Below are 24,530 nucleotides of genomic sequence, written 5' to 3'. Positions count from 1 at the left end.
TGAACTATATTTTATAGTTTAACACAATGTGAACACAAATTTTGACTTGACAAATCAATGTTAAAATAAACCATGGTGATCCAACCACAACTGTATATATGACTGAGTGGTCCATGTTTAGCAAGTATTGTGATTGAAGAGATACCTTAAGAAAGTTCTTGATCTTCATTGCTCATTCACACTTGCAAAGCAACAGGTACAGATGTAGTCATGAAATGATAAACACCAAAATGACAAATAACTCCTCATAAAAAAATAGGAGAGTTGAAAACAAATCTGTCTCCAAATTCCTCACCCACCCCAACATACTGCTGCTCGGAATAAATATCCAAAAAGATCCTCAAGACAGTTTCAGATAAAGGTTCAGTACCTTCTTGAGGAAGAAGGGAGCTCAGGCAGGAAAGAAGGCTACTGTGAATCAATCTATCGCTCTTCAGCTTCAGGTATCATTTCCTTCCTCATCCGGGATCACAATACTTTAACTGCAGCCAGTTTTATCCAGAACCTTTATTCTTAATTTTTGTAGTATTTCTAATTTTTGTGTTATTTATTCTTAGTGCTTTATTTCTATTGTCATGAGTCACTCTGAGACTATTTATTCTGAAGAACGTCCTAGAAGTCAATATAAAAACAGCCACCCAAGAAGTTGCTTATCTTCAGCAAGACATTACTAATCTGCCTGACTCCTCTATCTGATTGCACATTCCTACACACTAGAATGTGTTATTTAGTCCGCAGATCGATACACAACGCATTCAGTCATAGCACTCATCCATGTGGCATGCTATCGCTTTCCCCGTTGTTTTATTGCTCTGGATATTTTCTGACCAAACTATGTACGTGACACTAAAAGCGTTACGTTAAATTCTATTGGTGTTTTTATATCAGCAAAGAAGTGGAGAGGGTAACTGATCACAATTAGAACCAATGAGTAAAGTTTAACCCTTCCTTGTCTATCATGGCTAGCAAAAACCTCCTTCTCACTCACATACTGGGAGAAATACCAACTGAATTTTTTATCCCAGTGTAAGCACAGCTTTAGATGGAACAATTTCCACAAAGTACAACCAGGAAAGTCAAGGTTAAAATTTCTCCCATGAGTTCTTCTCCTTGACAGTCCAAATCCTGGTCAGATTTCCCTGTAGCTGATATTTATAACTGGAAAACGTAAGTTGTAAGGGCCCGATGCAGGTTTGCTTCACTATGGTTAATCAAATAAACCACAACAGGCTCAGGTTCATCTAACATGCTAAGCTGTAAGCCACAGTTTGCTAACTAACTAAGTTAGCCAAGTTCATACTACATGCTAAGATCAAACTTGTGTGGGCTGGCAGCAAAGGGGTACTCCTTATTGCATCACTAACAGTTTGATGCCTGGAAAACAAATCTTCTCTTGCTAATTGCACAAATCAAAGGTAACTTTCTTGGGGTTGCAAGGCTGGAAAGTTCTATTAAGAAAAGACATGGCAGAGATGGAAGGATGACATGTTTCTTATTATTCCTCCTACAGAGCATCTGAATTAAAGAAATTGCAGCCTTTCTAGCAATATTATTGCAGAAAGAGTAGAAATTCCTAAAGTAATGCAGAGGAATACCAAATCTGTTGTATCTCCATAATTATTTGAGGCACCAAGAAAAGATGTTCCAAGGGAAAACTAAGGAAATCCCAGCTTCATATACACTAAAGGAAAGTCTGTGGGTATAACAAGCATTTTTAAGGAGCGCTCTTGATAGTGACCTGTTCAGATCACCCTTGCACATAACCCACCACTGCAAAAGTCACCAACTCCTACTGGTGATTTATGGTGGAGTATGCCTATGATTCACGATCCCTATCACATTCACTTAAAAGATGGTTTTAAGTAATGCACAATGATAGCAACGGTACATCTCTAATCAGCTCTTCAACAATGCTCTTAGGACAGCTACATACTGATAAACCAAGCAAAAATGTTGCTGGTTTAGTTTGTGGCTCACTAAGACTCAGCCAATAAATTTAGTTTATGGTTCAAATCCATGCAACTGAGTTATCTGAGGAAAGTATAGGTCAGCTAATCAAGGATTCCCACATCGTACAAACACTGTAGGAGCATTATATCTCTAGGCTGTATTCTCACAATATATTAACCCACAATTAACTAACCTATGACTTATTAAATTAACCCAAATGCCCAGGTTCACTGAATACCGAAATATAAACTAATCACAGTTTTAAACTTCACTTAACCTGGTGAGCCTTGAACCCAGACTTAGCAACTTCTTACAGGATCTGGCAATACACAATCACAGCAACTGGGGCAATGTATGTCTCTGTTCTGAGAAATACAGAGTTCCCACCTACTTCCTCAAATTTTACCAGTTATCTCTATAAGCTTTTCAAGTACATTACTAGCCTCTTCCCGGTTGACCGGCCAGAAGGCAGTGGCAGCAACTTGAGCAATACAGCAGATCAGTTTGAGAGACATGTTCTATCACTGTCAGGCTGGGTCAACGAGTTTTATAATGGAGCATTCTGCATTTTCAGCCACTCCAGACCTCTGTCTCATTTCCTTGGAGGACTGACAAGAGGGTAATTGGACTTCTGACCGGGGGAAGGTATTATGGGATTAGAATGGTTCTTACATCCTGAACTGCCTAGGTTCCTAGTTTTGCACAAACAGAAGACCAAGAAATTGGCCAGTTAAGTAAATTATGCCAACCTATTTTAGCCTAATGTGTTAGTTTATGGAATTAGTTCATGCCAGCCACACACACAAAAAAGAATAAATTTAGGAAGCCAAGGGTGAGAGTATGATGCAAACACAACCTACGACCAGAGTTTAGTTTAAGTTAGCATGCCACTTTGCTTTTTGAATTTCTTTCAAAATCCTCTGGTGAGGATGATGAAGGTATGGGTTACAGCAAACAGAAGATGTCTTACATCTTCAACTGCTATACCCCACCTCCAATAATCTCTCTGGATATGAGTAATATAAAAAATAATTAACATAATCACAGAGCGGTTTTCAGGGTAATTGCAGCAGAGGGTGAAGAAAGAAATAAACTTATACCCCACAACCCACTTTTCTGCCCATGAAAGGAAATGTACAGGCAATGGAAGAGTTTTTTTAAAAATCAAAGGGCAAAGCTCCTTGGCACAGAATCTTTAATGTTTTGCAAACATGGTACTCATATCAAAAGATTGCACAAATGTTTAGGTTTTAAAATAATTCTGATGGAGTTAGATGGTAAATACTTTCTAATCAGACTATGAGTCAGTTCAGACATGAGGGCAAAACTTGGTTCATCACTACAGGAACAAGCCCTGTACCAGCTCTGCCATATCCTGAATATTCAATGCTAAACCTACACATTTCTGCAAATGTAGAGACTTAAAGATTTGCCCCAGAGACAACATTTAACTCTTAGTTTGCTTCTTCAAGCTATGCAGTAATTAACCACCAGTGGTAGCTTCTCTTCTACTTAGTTCTCTTCTTAGCTATAAAGTTTCTCTGACAAATTTCTAGCTGGAAATGGGTTGTGGTTAGGATTGAAACTGTTACTTGTACACAACACTGCATATCCTATTTTGGGTTTGCGTATCAGAGGTGTGACCAGGAACATGTGTTAAATTAAACTTGGTCAGCCATAAAACCAAATGGGTCTTTGTTGGTTTATGCATACTTTATAAACTGCAGATACTACTGAGCTTCATAATTACATATAAGTTTCTAAATATTTTAATGCAGTATTTAGCTATTAACCAACAAAGTACGGCAAACAGAGATACATATTTATAATTAAAATATAGGCTGTTTTATTTATGGTTTGTTTAATAAGGCCCAGTGGCTGACTTCACACATTATGCTAAACTACAAACCACTGTTTAAAACCCAGAATGATTAGCACACATAATATGCAACATCAAAACTACACCAAGCACCTTATAGCTTAGCACAACGCATCTGGAATGTACAGGCACGTGGGGTTACTATAAGCCATTTATCTTAATAGAGAACATTTATCTCTTAGTTCTTTGGGATCAGGACCCCATCCTCATGTTCTCTAGCTACAGCATGATTGCAATTCCCAGAATCCTCAGCCAATCCCAACACATCTGGGAGGGTATCAGATTGAGGAAAGTTGTTCTGGACCTAACACAAGGGATGGCGCATTTCAGAAAATCTGAGATTGCAGAGTCTTTTATGAGAAGCATGACTGAAATTTGTAAAAAAAAAAAAAAGGGGGGGGCACCCTAACTGGCTTTTTAACCAGAACTGCCAATCAAATGACAGTTCTGGCTCCTCGACCAATCAAGACATTTTAAGAAAACAGATCAAGGAAACATTTTTTTATTTCCTAAGCAAAATATCCAGGTATTTGCTAAGTTACCACCATGGTTCACTTACAGATAAAAACTAGAAACTGCATTTAAATTGGGTTTCCAATTCAGCCTGGAAAGCAAACAATACAGTATCTACAGTATACCTAATTTGGATACCACCATTTTTGATGGAAAAGAGCCTTTATCACAAAGGCAAGGGTTATCTCACTCTTTTTAAATCTGGGTAGAGGTCTGGTTTTGGAACAAAATCCTATTTAGTTGGCCTGATAGATTACATCCTGCAGAAGAAAATAGAAGTGTATCTTGATTGAGGCTGCTTCATCTCTCTTTTGATACTAATGATCACTTGTACTGGTGATGCTGCTCCTAATGGTGGGATAGTCTCAAAACCAGTATTCACACAACAAGCTTAATCAGGTCGAGCAAATATCTAGTAAATGCACCAGCACATGTTAACTAGGTTAATGTTAATTTGGGTTAGATTTTTTAACCTGGTTTAGTGAATCACATGAACTCAGACTGTTCATCTAGTTCATGGTGGAATATATTGTACAATCCAGAAAACAGGTTAATTCACTAACCTGATTAGGTATTTTGTAAGCAACTGGGGAATGATACTGGGAAGATGCTTGTATCTCTGCACGCTGGCAGCATGCTATGGGGTGCCACAAGGCACTATTTGTCCCTAATGTCTTTGTCTACAAAGCTGCTAGGGAAGGTCATCAGAGATTTGGGGGCTAAGATATCATCAATATGCTGACAACAGTCTATTTATCCATAACTTCTGAATCAGGAGAGGTTGTACATGTACTGAACCATGAGAGTGCACAATAGGGTGGAGTTGATAAAGACCTTGTGAATGGTTGTTCCAGGTAGGCTTGTTCTAAATGGATTGTCCTTATTCAAAAGAACAAGTACATAGTTTGGGGATGTCCCTAGAGTCATCACTGTCATTGGAGGCCCAGGTGACTTTTACAGCCAAAAATTCCATTACCAACTTTGGTTGGTACCACAGAAATACCCTAAACTGGGCAGGGACAAACTTTGGCTACTGCTCATACCTTGCAAACTTCATGTTCAGATTACTCTAATGTGCTCTATGTAGAGCCACAGGCACCAGGTACAAGCCAAGATTTCATGACACATGTGATGTCACTTGCACCCCGCATGTAGAGCTATTCTTGCACTTGAGCCAAAAGCTGAAACTAGAGCAAAATGCAGCAGCTAGGTTGCTTATTGCAGGATCTGACCAGGTACATGCTACACCTGTATGAAGCAACTCACTAGCTGCCAATTAGCTACCAAACCAGGTTCAATGTTTTGCTTTTGACATATACTGCTGTATACAATTTGGGACTCAGATATCTGCCAGATTACTTTTGCTGTTACAATCCTGGTTTATTGCTAAGATTATCAGCAGAAATTAGCAGAAGAGCAGCATGTCTGACAGAATGTCCTTGCAGTCAGCTGTAAGTGGGTCTTCTTCTGAAGCCTGCTCTCTGGAATGTCCTCCCCCAAATTACAAGCATCTATTATTATGTCTTTTAGCCACCAATTAACTTATTTCTACAGTATATCCAGGTCTTTCCTATATTACAGATTATTCCTCCCACACACACACCTTTCAACCCACCTTCTAACACATATTTTTAATTTGACCTAATTCATTGTATTTTATTATTACATTTCAATCTTTTTTTTTACCCTAAATCACTTTGAGATGCACCAGCAAGGGAAAAGGTGTAGAAATGTAAGTCCACAGCCAATCCAGATTTTGGCCATGACAAATGAGCTATGTTTCTAACATTTTTGTTGGAGACATTAGAAAGAACTTGAACAAGAGCCAGTCAGCTGCCCATTGCAAACTTCATTTATGGACAGATCTCACAATCCTGCGAATTATTTCTTAAAAAGGTTGGGGAGGGAAGAGTGCTGAAAAAGGACAAATGTTATAAAAAACATTGTGGGATATGCATTTGTAGAGAAGAACAAAGAGCAGATTTTTAACAAAGTTACAGTTTGCCCTTGTTTTCCTTCAAAGAAAAGGTGGCAGAACTTTCTGTCACTGAGGTTAGAAATAAACACAGAAACATCTGAAACAAAAGACTCCCCAAAGGAAATGATCTTGCAGTTGCCACCTCTAGCTGTGGAGAGATCAGATCTCTAGGTCATTTGCAATCCATTGAGAGGGATTTCTGACCATCTTTTTAGAGTGAGTGAAAGAGAAAGACGTACAGATAGCAACAACATCCATCCTTCTCCCCAGCAACACAATTCCATGCATGTTTACTAAGAACTAAATTCCAGTGGCCAAGTTCACATACTGCACTAACCCGTAACATGATTTATTTGGCCATGCTTGCTAGAAATTTGGGGACTAATGTCCCAAAACATTTGGAGAACACCTGTTTGGGAAGGACTATTTTAAGGGAACTTAATGCTACTTTATGATTCATGGTTAGCCTCTTTGAATATTGTTAAATGGGAAAGCAGGATATAAATTCCCTGAAAGAAACTTCGTTTGTTTAATGAGAGTCTTCTTCCTTTCCTTCATTTTGTTAGTGCAGTATTGTTTGGAGCAGAGTATTAACTTGCATGTGATTTTATGACAAGCAGATGCACTTGGCTTTCTAAAATCTCTGAAAACAAAGTAAGTCAGGTGGCCACTATTAAGGAAAAGGGTTGGCTTACTTGTAAAATCAAGAGGTGACATAAGGCCATATCGTGGAAGCTTCAGAGCTTAACTACTTGGTCATGCTGCTAATTTAGCTCCAGCTGCCTGAGAAGACAGCTGTTCAACTCACTAAGTGCGACACAAACTCTGTCTCTAGCAGGTGAAGTTGGCAGATGCCAAGCGCAACTGAAGCACTGGTTCTCAGTGGATGAAGCCGCTGTCAAAGCTGCAAGGCTGGCAGATGTGGCAGAGTGATACGGAGTACATTTTCCCCCCGTTCTACTCAGCATCTTTTAATCTGGGCTGACCTCCAGAAACTAAACAGGATTAATAATTGGATGGGAATCCCTGGGCTATGAAGGTAGGGAGATTAAAAAAAAACCACAGATGAAGACATCGCTAAACAACTTACTATTGTTGTCAAAAACATGGAACATGGACTAAGGTTTGAGCTTGCCGTAAGGGGGACATTATCATCTCATAACACTTAGTATGTATGTAATATCTGGGTTATTCAAACTGTTTTACATGCAGCATCTCAGTAATCTTACAAGTCTGTAAAATGGTCAGGTCCACACATTGTGCTAGACTGTATGATTTCTCTGTTCATGGTTTAGCATGCTGTGTGAACACAGCTAAGTGTAGCTTATCCCACAGACATCGTTTAGCAACTGATATTCACCACCACATAGGGATCAAGTTTTATTTCCATGCTACAGTGAGGGAGTGGGGAATAAAGCTGAGAAAGAACAGTTGCCAGAGTCAACCTAATTAATTCACAGCCAGAGCAATAGCTAAACCCAGAATAGCAACACAAGCTTATTCATTCAGATATTAGGATATCAGTTTGACAGAATGAAATGGGCTTTACTTCACTATAATTGTACTCAGAGCTGCAATCTTAGCCCTTACAGAGACCATACTGGATTTGAAGATAAAAGATGCTCTGGAACTGGTGTCAGCATGCAGATAGTGCCTGTCAATTACTCTTTAATCCTAACACATCTTTTCCCAGGCTCATACTTAAGCTGAGGAGGGCTGACATACAATCCTGGGGAAAGGTATGGTTGCTTTAAGAAGCTGAATTTGGATGCTACATAAACATCATGCACACATACACACTGCAAAGCACTTTTGTTCTTTTGAATCCACAATGAAGTGCAGTTAATAGAACAGGTTAACATAGTTTAGGGATCTCAGTTTGACTCTCAACAGCTGGGGATTCTAATTGTGTTCCCCTTGAGAACACTCACATCAAAAGGGACATTATCATTCTAAGCCCAGCAGCACACATAAATAAGGTGCTGTATTTGTATTGGCCTGATCTCTTTTTGCTAGAATGGAAGAACCTTCTATACACAAGATCAGAACAGGAGTACTGTTTCCTCTGACAAGGAGCAGCTCTATGGGGTCGAAGGAGAGGGTCTTCCCCATGACTAGCTACCAGATCCTTGCAAAGGGGTATCTCAGATTGCTACTGTAAGTTCATACACCATTAGAAGACATTAACCAGAATCTATATGGCTACCAGCTCTTAAATAAGGTAATGCTTTCCATTTAAACAAAAAACTTAGAGCCTTTTCCTGTACACCAACTTTCTCCAGAATCCTCTCATTTTGGAAAATGCAATCCCAATACAACTAGGGAGGGTCAGATTGGAGAAAGGTGTTTATACTTCTTTTCCTTATTAAACATTAAATCAGGCAACTAGCTGTCTGAAAATGAGAAAGACCCAAGTGATACAGATCTATGCCACGTCTCCTTGAATGTTTCATGTTCAATCTGAAATCTGCAAATAAAACATTTTGGATACCAAAACTAGGAAAACATCTATCCAAAAACCAGTGGAGACCCTATGCAATTAGAGGGTCATTCAATCTATTATAAAAACATTTCCATGTGTACTCCAAGTAGGCAGTCTCAATTTAACAACACTCCTGGCTCCTGGGCTGGATTGCAAACTTGAATCTAGAAAATGAGTTCTACTATGCATATTCATAGGAGACTGGGCTTCTATTCAAAAGTCAGGTGTTCAAATCATCCTGCAAGCAAGGTGACTGGCTATCCAGCCACACAGAACTCTTTGGATTTTCTCAATTTTTGCATATCTTTGTTACTGAATATGGGTACTGATTGACTGATAATGCACCATCAAGTTGGTGTCTACTGTTAGGGACCACATAGATAGATTTTCTCCATGACAATCTGTCCCTAACCTGGTCCTTCAGGTCTTCCAATGGTGCACCCATTGCCACTGTAACTGAGTTCATCCACCTTGCTGCTGGTCACCCTTGTCTTCTCTTTCCTTCCACCTTTCCTAACATTAGAGCTTTCTCTAGAGAGCTAGATCTTCACATAATATGTCCAAAGTAGGATCATTTGAGCCAGTCATTTGTGCCTTGAGTGAGAACTCAGGGTTGATTCGTTTGATGATCCATCTGTTTATTTTCTTGGCTGTCCAAGGTATTCTCAGGAGTATTCAAACCCAAAGTTCAAAAGCATCAATACTCTTCCTATCCTGCTTCTTTAAAGTCCAACTTTCACTTCTATAGATTGTCACAGGGAATACCACTGCTTGTACTATTCTGATATTTATAGGTATAGACATATCATGGAGTCTGAATATATTTTCCAAGGCCTTCATGGCTGCTCTACCAAGTGTTAGTCTGCAGCATATTTCTTGTTTCTTTACTGTATTACAGACATATAAAGGCAATCTAAGATGTTTATTTCATTCATTCATTCATTTATATATAAAAAAGTCATCCAGCATGCATGACTGGACCATCTTAAGCTATAGTAATTGCAACCAACTGTTTCTTGCAATTGGGGATTTGTTTCTCATATTGCTCTGTAGGAACTTTAGCCATTTCTCACTAACAAAGTCAGTAACATGAATTTTCTAGCATGAGCTGTTCCTTTCTGGTCACACCATGGGAATTTAGGTCTGAGCTTTGACTCAGCCATTCAAAAACTTAAAATTAAATTTGTTCATCAAGTCTCTCATATACCTATTTATATGTTTAGGATTATTATCTTGTTGCTTGTGCCCCACCCACTTGTGCTTCAGCTGATGGACAGAAGACCTGATATTCTTTAATAGAATCCATGCTTCCTTCAATGATGGCAAGTCATCCAGGTCCTGAGACAGCAAAGCAAGTCCAAACCATGAAAAAACCATCTCCATGTTTGACAGTTGGTATGAAGTTCATAATTGCAGAATGCAACATTTAGTTTCTGCCAAATAAAGACACTTGTGTAACATGAAAAGTTTTGATTCATCTTTCTATAGAACATCCTTTCAGAAGTCTGGAATGTGTGGTGGATTTTGGTGGTGCTGCTTATTCTCAGGAAGGAGGGAGCACATTCCAAGAAGGTGGAAGAGACAAAAGGGGGCACAGTCCAGGAAGCAATGGTGGGAAAACGAAGAGGTTCAGAATAGCCCCACCCTAGCGCTCACCCAGGTTATTTCTCCTTAGGTTAGATAGAGGAGCTTTAGTCTGGCAAGATTCTGTCTATACGGTGTGAGCAAATAAAGAACTAAAGTTTGACTGGACTGATTCTTCATCATTCTTGGGCTGGGCCTGACAGAACGTCATATCCAAGTGTTTTTTTGGCAAGCTTGAGACAAGTATCAATGTTGTTCTTAGTGAGCAATGGCTTGTGCCTTGCTGCTCTCCCAAGAATCCATTTTTTATGCAGTGCTTTTCTGATGGCGGGGTCATGAATATTATTCTCAGTGAGAGAGGCCTGAAGATCCCTAGAAGCTGTTCAGGGATCCTTTGTACTCTCTGGATGATATTATTCTAAGCTCTTAAGAACGATTTTTGAAGGATGATTGGAAAGATCTATGACTGTCCCAAATCTGCATTTCAAGACATGCCTATGACTGTGGACAGGTGGAGCTCCGGATCTTTAGAAATGGTTTATAATCTCTTCTAGACTTTTTTTTTAACAGAGAAGTTCAGAAATGTTTTTGTCCAAGGCATAACATGCCTCTAGAATCTATGTGATGAGAACATTGTGATGAGGGAAGTTAAAGTTTGTGAGATAGAGGACAGGGTTGGCTCAAATCAGCCCCAATTGTTTAATGAAGTATTCTTACAACTGGTTATACTTATCCCTTTAATTGAATTAATTGAACTGGGGAGACTATTAGTTTTTCACTCTGGCATATCATGTGTTGGATGATTTTATGAAATAAATGAAACAAGCACCACATTTTGGTGCTATTTTTTCACTCACACTCACATTATATATTGTAGGACCCACATGAAGCTCTCACAACATTTGGGGACAAAGATACACAAAAATTCAGAAAATCCTAATGAGAGGAAATACTTTTCCACAGAACTGTACATGCAAGAACCCAATTTTTCTGACTAGCTTCCAGTGATCTACCAAAGGCTAAAGATCAGTTGCTGACACTCAGCATCTTGAGATTTAACACCTATCCATTTAATTGGGGGGAGGGGCACACATTGTCTAGAGGGAGGACAAAGAATCAGCAGAAGCTCCCTCTCGCCAGCTCCCTCTCCTTCTTTGGTCTCCAACAGTAAACAGCTATCAACCATTGCAACAGAATGCAAAATAAGGAAAACAGGGAAGAAACACAACTTTAAAGCAGTGTAAGATCCTTATAGATATATCATCCCAGATTTTATCAGTAGTTGTAAATTAGTGATGGGGAGATCTTAGACCTACACTGATACAGGAATACCAAGATCCATAAATCAGACCCGAGTATAGGGGGATTTGCAGTCAAGAAAGTCAATATGATGGTTAAAATCAAAGCCCCACCTCTTTTTATATGCATTGGATTATAAAATGATGAGTCGAATGCAAAACGATATCCCTCGATTATACTTTATCTTGTTAGTGGAATAAATTGCATATGCAAGTACAAATCTGTATCTGAGGTACTTCAAACCTATGAAATTAGGACCCCTATTTTACAAGTGGGGTTCTCTGAGGCTGGAAGATCAGCAAATGGTACAAAACCTGTTGTGACAATGATTGTTTTAAAGGAAATGGAAATTTAAAACTCGATTGTTAAATAACTGGGAGATGGAAAACCTTACAGAACTATTGTGTATCACTTGGCTTTGTAAACAGATCTCTATCTTCTAAGTTTAGATTTATAGAAAGCTGTTTTATAACAGGACAAAAACTAAGATTCTGATCCTTCCCCAGCTAGTTAGATAATAGTTAGGTATATCAAATTAAGAAATTATGCTATCCATCAAAATTATGTTTAGAGCTAGACAGTTCAAAAAGAATTTGTAACCAATTGAAAACCAAAGGCCAAGTTTACTTCACAGAAAACCAACTGATCTTGCTAAACCATTGCTTAGGCAAATACTGTATTTAACCATAGTTTATTTAAAAATCCACAATTGTTGTATTTGTTCACACAGCACACAGCCACAAACAGCCCTGTACCCTTAATTATAATTACTTCTACTAAACCTATGAGACATTTCCAGTGGCTGGATTCACATTTTGTATTACTGCAAGATATTGAGTTAATATATTTTATTTTTATATTTATTTGTATTGTATTTTATATTGGTAATTTGTTTATTTTTATCGGATTTTAATGTTTATTGTTGTGGTATGAATTTTATTGTAAACCGCCCAGAGTCCCTCTTGCGGGAGATGGGCAGTAACAAAATTTGAATAATAAACAAATAAATAAATAAAGTATTATATTACTATATACAATACTGTTAATATAGTATTAAGTTAGAATGCAACTATTTCCAAAATTTAACAACAACAAAAACTAGCCCTCGGTAAGATAGTTTAATTCAACAGCACATGAACTTTGAAAGGCACAAACATACATACATGAACAGAACTAGAAAAAAATCCATTCCTCAGATATTCCTCCAGGAGCAGATAGCAGTTGTAGCCAGGAAGATCTTTGCATAGAATCATCTGTTGTGCCAGTTGCACCTATTCCTGGAATAGGAGACCTTCTTTGTGGTCACTCATGCTTTGTGGACTTGCATGTGGACTACTGCAATATGCTTTATGTGGTCTACCCTTGAAGATCACTTGGAAGCTGCAACTGGTCCAGAATACGATGGTGTGAGCAGTGATGGGCATGCTTCAGTACACCCATGTAAAACCTCTATGGTATGAGCTACACTAGTTACCAGTTGGCTTTCAGGTGCAATTCAAGGTGCTGGTTACTACCCTGGCTATCTGAAGGATGGCCTATCTCCAATAGTTTCTCCCTTTCATATCCGTTGAACAGAGTTGGCGTGCTCAAGGTATCATTCATTAAACAGTGTTATTTGATGGGATCCTGAAAGCTTGCCTTTGAACTCTGCTCTCCTTCAAGTGAGCCCTGAAGGCCTTGGGCTCGGGTGAATGGAGGGCTCCTTGGGGTTGATGTTTGCAGAAGGCTGGCTGCAGTCTGTTCCCTCCCAGTGAATCACTGTTCTTCCCCTGACTCATGGTTTTTCTGTTTTAATTGTTGTTTGGCACCCAGAGTCATCTGCAGTCAGGCACCCTTAGAAGTATAATTTATAAATTAATAAATAAACAGTGGGCCTACATCTTGCTGCTCCATCCTCTTTACCATCTCTGTTTTTTTAACAGGGAAGTCTTGTTACCTCCTTCCCTGAATGTCTTCTCTCTTCCCTCTCTCTTTAAATCAGTTGGTTTCAGCTTTCTCCTCCAGCATCATGTTCCAATGTAAGTAACTACTATATGTCTACTCATATTCATCTTACATCATACAGTACTTGCCTCTTGCTTCTCTCTGCAGTCTTTCTATTTTAAGGTAATTGTCTTTACTTTCTCCACGCTATATATACATTTTTGTATTTTGTCCACACCTGTATTTGTCTTCTTTCCCCCTAAATTCCAATTCTAAACCATGTAATTTTTCTTGCTTCAAGATCCTGAACCTATTGGTTGCTTTTTTCTGCATCTTTTCCAGCTCCACAATGTCTTTTTTGAGGTGCAGTTGGAACCCTATTTGAGACTAGAGCTACCAGATCAATCTGCAAAAAATTGGATGACCACTTGATGGCAGCTCAGAGGAAGGAAAATCTGTCTCTTTACTGCTATCTAGTGGTCTCCCAGAGATTTGCACCATTTCAAATTTCAAGAGCCCCAGGGACAGGATGTTTGTTTGATGCCTGTTCCACTTTCTTCTCCATGCATTCTATGTCATGGTATTTCTCCCCCACTGGGACTGTCCTTTAAAGTCAAAGGCCCAATGAATACAGAAAGCCCAAACAGTAAAAACAAAATCAAAGTCTTGAAATATTTCACTCAATCAGTTTTCCTGCCCTGATTCAAAAGTAACAATCCATCTGATCACTTCAAATTCTCCAATTTTTAAATTCCTCTAAGTATCTGACTCATGGCAATTGCCCCCATTCCCTCTCCCCCAAAAGGCTGTATTTGACTGACCAAACTGAGGACAGTATTCCAGGTGTGGCCATGCACTATATCATATCCTCCATAGGGACCCACCTTCTTCCTCAGCAAGAGGTGCACCCTTGAGATGAGATCTGCAGTTCTGTTTACAGGAGCTGGCCTTGAGAGGGGCTCTTATGCCTTGTACAACCTCAGTGCAATATTGAACAGCATTGCTGGTCCCAGCCAGATTTTTCTATTTGTGAGTAATAGAAGCCAGATTTTGGCAACACAACAGGGGAGAGATGTGTGGATTTATTTATTTTTTTGAGCAAGAGGCTGAACAGAGGAGGAATGATCCACAGCCAAAAGTTACAAAAGGGAAGGAAGAAATAATGACTGCCACACAAGAGGAAAAGTGAGTATGAAACCCAAAATGTCAGTGTCCACTGTTGTTTCTTTAGCATTTTAGACTAGCCACTCCGCATATGTCCTGAAACTCTACTACTGGGTGAATATATCCATCCACAGATCCTCTGTCAGCTCAGGTCACATAACAGCACAATTGCTGTGTAAACACAGATTAAGTGTCCTATCCCAGTTCAACCAATCACCAGCACTGAATGAACCACATATTCTTCTCTGACATCCCCCTCCCACCCCCAAAAAACGGCTCTGGGTTTTGTGTGGCTAAACCATCACTGTGGAAGAGCTTATCCAGACTTTCATTGGGGAGGGAAAGTGGCCCCATGGGCTAGGCAGAAAGGTCAGCATCACCATGATGGACTGTTTTGTATCAGGATAGACAGACAGACAGACAGACATGTGTTAGGAGAAAAGAAAAGAAGAACATCAGATGTCAGGTAGAAGAGAAGCATTTCCAGTATCCAGTCAAATGAACTGGATTTGCCCAAGTTTGATGGGCACTTTCTGCATGCAAAACATGGATCCAATTACAGAATAAAGTTCCTTTCCAAAAATAAGACATTTAGCTGCTGAGCTTGCCAATCGGAAGGTCAGTGGTTCAAATCTGCGTGATGGGGTGAGCTCCCGTTGCTAGTCCCAGCTCCTGCCAACCTAGCAGTTCGAAAACATGCAATGTGAGTCGATTAATAGGTACTGCTTTGGCGGGCAGGTAACGGTGTTCCGTTTAGTCATGCCGGCCACACGACCACGGAAGTGTCTATGGACAAACACCGGCTCTTCAGCTTTGAAACGGAGATGAGCACCGCCCCCTAGAGTCGGACATGACTGGACTTAATGTCAAGGGAAACCTTTACTTTTACCTTACTACATACTAGGGGTAGTCAGCTGCTCATAGTAGGGGGATCCCACTTTGCATTCAATGGGAACAAGTTACCTTGGAACAAATGTGGGTCTGTACCTAGCATCTTTCTGTAACTCCTTAAATCAAAAACATATTTTCCCTGGATTACGCTGCTGTTGAGGAAAGCCATGCAATCCCAGGAAAAGGTGCATTGTTTTAAAGAGGTGCAGACAGTGGGTCCCCTGCATGCTCTGAAGCATCTTCAATGCTCTGAACTGCCTTTGAATATGAAGGGCAGTTCAGTCCTACTGCATAGTATCCACTATTTGACATTAAGATCATGAAGAAATAGTCAGATTGGTTTGTGACTCCTGAAATGGAAAAATGATGTCTATTTCCTTATAGGAATGTCATGTGTTGGTGGGCTGTCAGGAAATTAATTCTGTGGAATTTTGTATGAAAGACTGGAATGTATTTTTGGATACTGCTACTTTGGTTTTATATGTTGTGGATCCTTAAGTTAGGAAAAATTTTATCTCACTATTTCAGGTCAGAAATGTGGCTTCTCACCCTAAAGCCATAGCAAGGATGAGCTGCAGTGGTGGTGGGAGCTGACCTCAGCCCTGGCTGTGACAATATCAGATTCATGAAACACCTTGCAGGATTATGAGTCTGAAAGCTGTGCTAGATCTTGTTGATTTGTTTAAGCATGTTTTGTGAACATAGTCAATTCGTGATCTTTAGACAAAACCAGGGAATTTCTGTCAAAATGAACCTGCCTGGTACCAAATTCTATCTTTAACATTTCTCAGTACTGGGATTCCATGGAAATCTGTGTGTTTAAAACCAAACCTATTGGTCAAATTACAATGCTGCTGGAGCAGAGCACATTAAATTATTCTAACTACAAAAAAGATAAAGTAATTGTCCCACAGAATTAATTCAGCTGAAGGACTGAAACCTGCCCCTTCCATGGTTTTACAGTACATGTTACTCAGCATGTTGAACACTTTAATGGTGGGTCCCTGTACTTCCTTTGCAGTCTTCCAGCTGTGGTGAAGCTTCTGCAAAACAAGATCGACTGCATTGGCAGCAGTGTGGCTGCAAAAGAGCTGGTGACTGAAGAGAAGACAGAAAAAGGACAAATGTCAAAAAGGTATCAAAGGCTCAAGGTTGGAAGAGCTTTTACAGCAGTTTCAGGTAAGTGGGAAACAGCTTGACCCTTGATCAGCGGTGGAAGAAAAACTGTAAACAAACTCCACATACTCTTGTTATATGTCACCGTTGCAGGGTGGAGATTTCCTGTGCAGCGTATGCTAGTTCTATTACAAATTGTCTAGGTTCAGAATTGCATTAAGCTATTGCGTATGTTAACCTTATTTGTTGAATGAACTGCAATGGCTGATATATGGGCCAAGTGGCATAGTTTATAAATCACAACTGCCTCATTCACACATTATACTAACCCACAATGTGATTTGGCTTAGTGTATTACCCAACCCGTCACTTGTAGATTATTAAAGAAACCATAGTTAAGCAAACAATAGCCTAGCACAATATGTGAACCCAGTCACTGAAACTTCATGAAAGGGCAAATGGACAGCCATTTTACACTGTGAACAAAGAACATATGGAAGTTGGGTCCAGAAGTCTGACCCCCCCAAAATCTTCAAACTGTGCCCCTTGCTTGGATTATTAGCTAACCCAAAATGAATATTTTTGGTTAACCACTGGTTTGTCTGAGATTCCATGCTCGATTTCTAATGTTGTATCCCTACTGAACATTTCAGAACCACAATTAGGTATGGATTTAGAACTAAATGGCAGCCTGTAACAAACCAACCTCTTCTGAATCAAATACGGTGTACAAAAGTTGAGACAAAGTTTTGAGGATGAACTTCAGCTTGTTTCCCATGCTAATTTTCATCAGCAGGCTCAAATATGGGCAGCACATCAAAGTACAGGATCTCTAATTACAGCTGGCCCCAAAAGTTTAAGCTTTGGTACACAAGTTGTTTCTCCTAGCTGACCTTGTCTAATCTCAAAAAATGCTGAGGAAACTCAGACTTGGTTAGTACTGGGAATGGTAGACTGTCAGGAAATCCTGGGGCTGTAGGTTAGATTAAGAATTGAAAGAATATCCCAGAATAGGGCAATGGCAAAGTACTTCTGGATTGCTGCCAAAGAAACAACTTGGACATGTCTGTGAAGTCACAGGAATCTAGCACAATTCAAGGGAGATTTTACCTTTAACTATTTCTCCCTGGTCAAAATGCCAGTTTGTAACATCTATTTGCTTATAGTATGGCTGGTTACTTCCTTGAAGATAGAGACTTTGGCCTGAACAGTTGTACACTCACTCAGGACAAAATTAAAGATTGCAAATTCAAACTAAAACATGCGACCCTCATTCACATCAACTGTGAGCACCAGTTCAGTGTAAGGGTTACGGTGCTGGACTAGAAACTGGAAGACCATGAGTTCTAGTCCTACTTTAGATGTGAAAGCTGGCTGGGGGACTTTCGACCAGTCATTCTCACCTTGTCTCAATCCACCTCACAGGGTTGTTGTTGTGAAGAAAATAAGAGGCAGGAGCATTATGCATGCTGCCTTGAGTTGCAGAAATTAAAGGCAGAATATATAATAACAAATAAAATTATCTTCATTATGTATCCACAATTGATAATTACAGACCAGACCTCAGTGTATGCATAAGGGTTTTGGCCTTGCTTTTTGATATTTAAACCATGTACAAAATGAAGAGTGGACTTTTGCAGAGCCATATAGTGGGATTTTCAACAGTTACTGTTAGGTCATCAGGACAATGCACCTGTATTTGTTTTTCCTTCCTATTATTCAGTCACAGCAAATCTCTCCACATCAGCCTGGCTTCCTCACAGCAAATCACTTGGCAAGTAATGGAGGGAGTCGCCCAGCACACGGAAAGTAGCTCATGTGGGACCCTCTGCTCCATGGAGCTCTCTCATGATCGCAGTGGAAGAATCTCTTGATCACACTACCAGATGCTCATGGTGCCTGCAGATGTCTCACTAACTGGAGTCCAGTGGCACAAATGGGAGATTGCCACAAGCAGTCACAATGCTAGCTGAATGCAGTCAAAGCATACTCTGGTCACCACACAAAGCTGATGGGTAGCACTAGCATCCAGTACTGCAATTAAGAGGCCCCTCCACCAAGTTCATAAAAGACTGATCCAGAACCAGAGAAGCCAGAGTGAGCAGTGTGGTACAAATCAGAGCAACTCTCTCCCTCAGCAACCAAGTGAGTTGATCTGAAGATGGACAGCTGCTACAAAGACACCATAGAGAACCTCATGGCTGGGCTGACTCAGGGAGATCTTCCACAACCACACAAAGAGAAAAACAGGTACCACTGTGGAAGGAAACACTCATGAGAGGAAGGCAATGACATAGGCTATGGAACCTAACCCATAATTCCCCTAAGTTCAAAGTCTCATTATTCAGTTTCATTGTCCACAATTTAATCTGAAACAGAACCCCTGGGAATAACAAGGGCCACCTGTATACAATTTTCCTCAAGGGAGGCAACAATGACAGGTATTTTGATCTTACAACTTAATTAATTTTATTCCATCATAGATATGGCTCCCTTATGGAGCTCTTAAGTATCTTACTACAAATCAAAGGCAGCAAATTCTTATCAAGTAACTGATAGCAACAGAAGTAAATTATGGGATGGGGAAAGACCACTAAAATCTCTTCCCCAGGCATCAAAATGTCTTGGATCAGCCTGAGAGAAAACCATCAAATTTCAGAAGAAGGTTCTGCTGTTGCTTCCCTATATAACTACACACACACACTTATGCTAAATATCACTTGTTCTAATTTAAAGCAGCTTTGAGGGAAAGGTCCTGTTAACTGGGGACACAAACAAGAAATCACTGAGGCACGAGCTGAATGGCTGAATATAGCTCTGAACAAACCACTATAAAAACCACAGGATGCATCACAGAGCAAGACAGATAATTATCTTGCTCGGAAAGAGGCCTTTTGCTGGTTGTGAGAAGGCAGTTATATGAGACTTTATTACAGAATAGTAATTACCTGACTCCTCTTTCATCTGGGAAACCTGCAGCACTTTTACAAACTCTAATGAATAAATGCTCATAAACCTGCATGAGGTAGAGGTTATAATCTACCCATTTGGCAGATAGGGAAATCAGCTCAAGTACTGGGAGTAGACTGAAGAATGAAGCCCAGGACTTTTAAGTTGTCTGCTTTCAGAAGTGCTCTGATGCCTTCCGGCCAATACAGCAAAGAGAAGGCATGAAAAGTGGCAGCAGGACTGGAAACCAGAACTGTAATCATTACTAAGCCTTGATCAATCCAAAAATGCAAAGCTCCACCATGAATGCAGAGGTCAAGGCCATTAACATCCAGGAGGATTGATTGGGGAGTAAACAAAATGAAAGCTGTAGCACTCAGGACTGACTACAAAGGATGTGTTCCTTAATAGGAAGCATTTGAAAACACAAAAGGCATGGAAATACCAAGGGAAACCTTTATTTCAATCTAGGGAAGGGGAAGAGAAAGGCAGGCAAGCACACACACTCATATGGCTGATTTGCATTCAGCTTTCTCATAAAAAAAAAAAATATTTAAGAAAGCTCCAGAATGCCAGCACTCAGTTTAGTTTAGATCAGTGTTTCCCAGAATTCTGGGAATTGAAGTCCACCCATCTTAAAGTTGTCAAGATTGAGAAACACTGGTTTAGATCTTGCTGAACCAACTGAACACAAATGCTACAAGCCAGCCTGATGATTTTCAAAGGCGTTCATTCCAACTCCCATAATATTTTTATTATTTGACTGTAAACCGGCCAGAGTCCCCCTTTTGGGAGAGATGGGCAGTAATACGAATTTGAAAAATAAATAAATAAATAAATAATGTTGGCCAGTTTTATGGTGATGGCATTGTTATTACAATTATTTTAATTCACCACCCATTTGAGTAAAGGTGGTGTTGGCTGGTTTCATGTACCATGCTAAACCATAATATGGCTTCATCTGTCACAATAAATGAACTATTTCAGTTTACAAATTATGGCCTATGACTTAGCATGATGCATAGGCCCTAGAAAACTTAAGAAAACATGGTTAAAACATCATGGCTTGTCATGATGTGTGAAAACAAGTATGAGCCTATAAAAACATGATATGGTATGCAAGACAACATATTCCCCCAAACCACTTTCAAGTGTCCAAAAAATATGGGCTAAGCTGTGTAGAGACTACAATTCTGCTTCTGTTGTTTCAGGGAACCGCTGAAGAATGTCTTTAAAACACTAATAGCCTGCTTGGTCCATGGGGAGAAAAATCTATAGTCAGGTACTACTTTTATTAGAAAAACCAAAATTGCACTAAAAATATGCAAGCTTTCAACAGTTCAAGGACTTTTTCATCAAGTGTTGAAAGAACAGGATGAGGAAGAAACAAGAAAACTTCTTGGTTATTAGGATGGATCAAGATCTTGAGAGATAGATCAGAGAATAATGGCCTTTGTGTTTCTAGAGTTCAGGGAAACAACCATCTGTTTTCTTCCCAAATACTAGGTATGACCTAACCCAACTATGCTTAACTGTCCACAGCTACTTTCCTGAGGCTGACTTTGAACTCCAGATACCATGGCTGAAATATCTGACCAAGTTGTTGGACTATCTTGCTTCTTCTCCAGTCCCTGTTTATTGTAGCATCTTGCATAATTAAGAGTGTGAAGAACACAAAAACTTGCATACACTTTTCTGCCTTTCCAGCTGCTCCTAACATACCCCATTTCTAATTAAAACATAGAAATCATTCATTGTCCTCCAGAACTGTTGAGGTTTTCCTACTAATAGATTAAGCTACTATTATACCTAATCATTTGGCCAGGTGAAGGGGTTGCATTTGATTGTCTCCTCTCACATGCTTCATGCAAAATAGCCTGGGGGGAGGACCTGCCCGGACTTGTTCTTCACTTCTTCTTTTTCTCTCTGCCGGCATGTAGCAAGCCAGGTAGCTCTCAAAGAGAGCTAAGTCCTTTAAATATGTTTTTGCTTTTGTTTTTGCTTTCTGTAAATAAATTATTTTTATAGAAATGCTTGGTGTGTGACTTTTTTGACCTCTCCTGGGCTAAAGGCTTTCCCAGCATCTGCAACAGGTTATGGGCCCAGTAAACAACGCAGTAAAACCCAGAGAGAAAAGAGAGATCAACTCCACCTCATGCACAATTTAAAGGCAGGTAGCAAAGACCTGTGAAGATTTTCTTTGGAGCCACCTGGAGATTTTCCAGCAACTGCCGGTCTACGGGACAAAAATGCTAGCTGAGGTGACTTGCAAAAGAAGGAAGAAGCCATGGCTACCTCCCAGCCCTCAGCAATGCCTCTGGAGCGCCTATCAGAGACCAATTATTTGAATTGGGCCCTGAAGATGGAGATGTATCTTCGCAGAGAGAATATTTGGCTGCCAATTGGTGAGCAAAACCCCCAAAATCCCAGTGCTGAATGGCTGAGACAGGATGAGTGGGCTAGAGCCACCATTATCCTGGGAGTTGAGGACAATCAGCTAGTCCACGTGCGAGGCATGCAGTCTGCAAAGCAACTTTGGGACGCTGTGAGAGATGTATATGTAAAGGCAACAGCAGGGAGTAAAGTTACCCTGACAAAAAAGCTGTACAAAGCCTACCTTGCAGAAGGAGATAGCCTTCCTGAGCACCTGCATTATATTCAGCAGCTGTTTGTTGAGTTTCAGGAGAGGGAAATGGAATTTATACCTCTCACAAAATCATATATCCTCCTGTCCTCACTGAATGAAACGTGGGACACGCTGATTTGTACCCTGGAGGCTATGCCTGAAGCAGACCTCACCCCATCGTATGTTACACAGCGCTTCCTCGCTGAATGGGAAAAGAGAGAGGAAATATCCCCCCCCCCATCTCTTCTGGAAAGCTGCAATACCAGAAAATGAGGGAAAAGAAGGGAAAAGAACCTGAGGCCACAGCGCTAGCCAGCCAGCGATGCTTCACTTGTGGTTCAGCTGGACATTTGCAAAAAGACTGTGCCTTGAGACCCAAGAGTAGAAAGACAGAGAAGAAGAACACAAGGGCAACACAGAAGAAGGCTCTTCAGACAATCCAAATTGCACAGGTTGCTGAGAAGGGTAATTCTGATGTATGGGTGTTAGATTCTGGGGCCAATTGTCATTTATGTAATTGTAACAGCTCTTTTGTGTCACTGTCTAAAACAAACTGACAAAGTGTATCTTTGGCTGATGGGTCTGTGACCAAAATTATGGGACAAGGTGACTTTTATTTATTCTGCTTAGGAGAAACTGTAAAAGGTGTGTTGTATGTGCCAAATTTACAATCAAACCTTTTATCTGTGGCACAATTGGCTGCAACAGGGTATATCATAACATTTAAGAAAAATGGTTGTGTGATACGAAAAAATGGGAAATTGTGTGCTACTGGTATGTTAAAAGACTCCTTGTACATTGTGCAAAATGCAAGGAAGCCAAGCTGCAAGGCTGCAGTTGGCAACACTCCATATCATGACCAATGTGTACACCTGATGCACAGGAGATTTGGTCATGCTAATTTCAAATATATAGCACAAATGCCACAGCTATGTGCTGACCTGAAGATAAAACCCTGTGATAAATACTTAGACTGTGTAGTTTGCAAAGAATGCAAAACACTAAAAGCTCCTGTGAGTAAGCACAGTGACAGAGTTACAGCTAGACCTTTGGAAATTGTACACTCTGACATTATTGGTCCTTTTGCTCCAAGTCTTGGACAAGCAAGGTATGCAATGACCATCATTGATGATTTCTCAAGATACACATTTATCTACATCTTAAAATATAAAGATGAGGCATTTGAGAAATTTAAAAGTTTTGTGACATGGGCAAATGGAAAATTCCCTAGGCCTGTATCTGCACTCCAATGTGATAGAGGAGGAGAATACCTTTCTCACAAATTCAGAAGGTTCCTAGTGGAAAAGGGGATAGAACAAATTCTTTCTAACCCTTACACCCCTCAGCAAAATGGTGTTGCTGAAAGAAAGGGCAGAACCTTGCAAAATGCGATGGAATGCATGCTAAAAGATTCGTATTTATCTTTTAAGTATTGGGGAGAGGCCATATCTACTGCTTGTTATGTACAAAACAGATTGTACAACTCTGTGATTCAGGACACTCCATTCCATTTGTTTTATGGTGTGAAACCAAAGGTAAACCATCTTAGAGTGTTTGGTAGCACTGCATGGGTTCACATTCCAAAACAGCAGAGAAGGAAAGGAGGCCCCACAACAAAGAAAGCCATCTTTGTTGGCTATGAACAAAGCCAAAGGAGCTACAGGTTCATAATGGGAGAGAAATTAATAATTAGCAAAAGCGCTTCTTTTGCTGAACAAAACTGGGGGAGATTAACTTCTAGCTCTCCAGTTGATCTGACCACCACAAGAGAACAGCAAGGACTTGCTGATGGTGATCTTTTGCCTGATAAGGACATTAAACCAGAAAAGCAAACTGAAGATCTGTCTGATGAGACAGATGCTTCTCAGGACAGTGATAGGAGTCAGAATTTAAGCCCTGTATTACCTCGCAGATCTCAGAGGAGTAATAAAGGCGTTCCTCCATCACGTTTTCAGGCTGAAACAGTAAAGGCTTTTCACATATACACAGAACCTGAGTCTTTAGAACAAGTGAATGCTTGACCACCTGAGATTGCACAAAATTGGCATTCTGCCATGCAACAGGATTTAGCATCCTTGAAAGAAAATAAAACATGGAAACTGGTAGATCTACCTCCCAATGAACGCTGTCTGGGTTGTAGGTGGGTTTTCAAACTGAAAAAGGATGCTGATGGCAA

This window comes from Candoia aspera, chromosome 3 (genome assembly GCF_035149785.1).
Source record: "Candoia aspera isolate rCanAsp1 chromosome 3, rCanAsp1.hap2, whole genome shotgun sequence".
NCBI classification, from domain to species: domain Eukaryota; kingdom Metazoa; phylum Chordata; class Lepidosauria; order Squamata; family Boidae; genus Candoia; species Candoia aspera.
Note: the sequence above shows the minus strand (reverse complement) of the source record.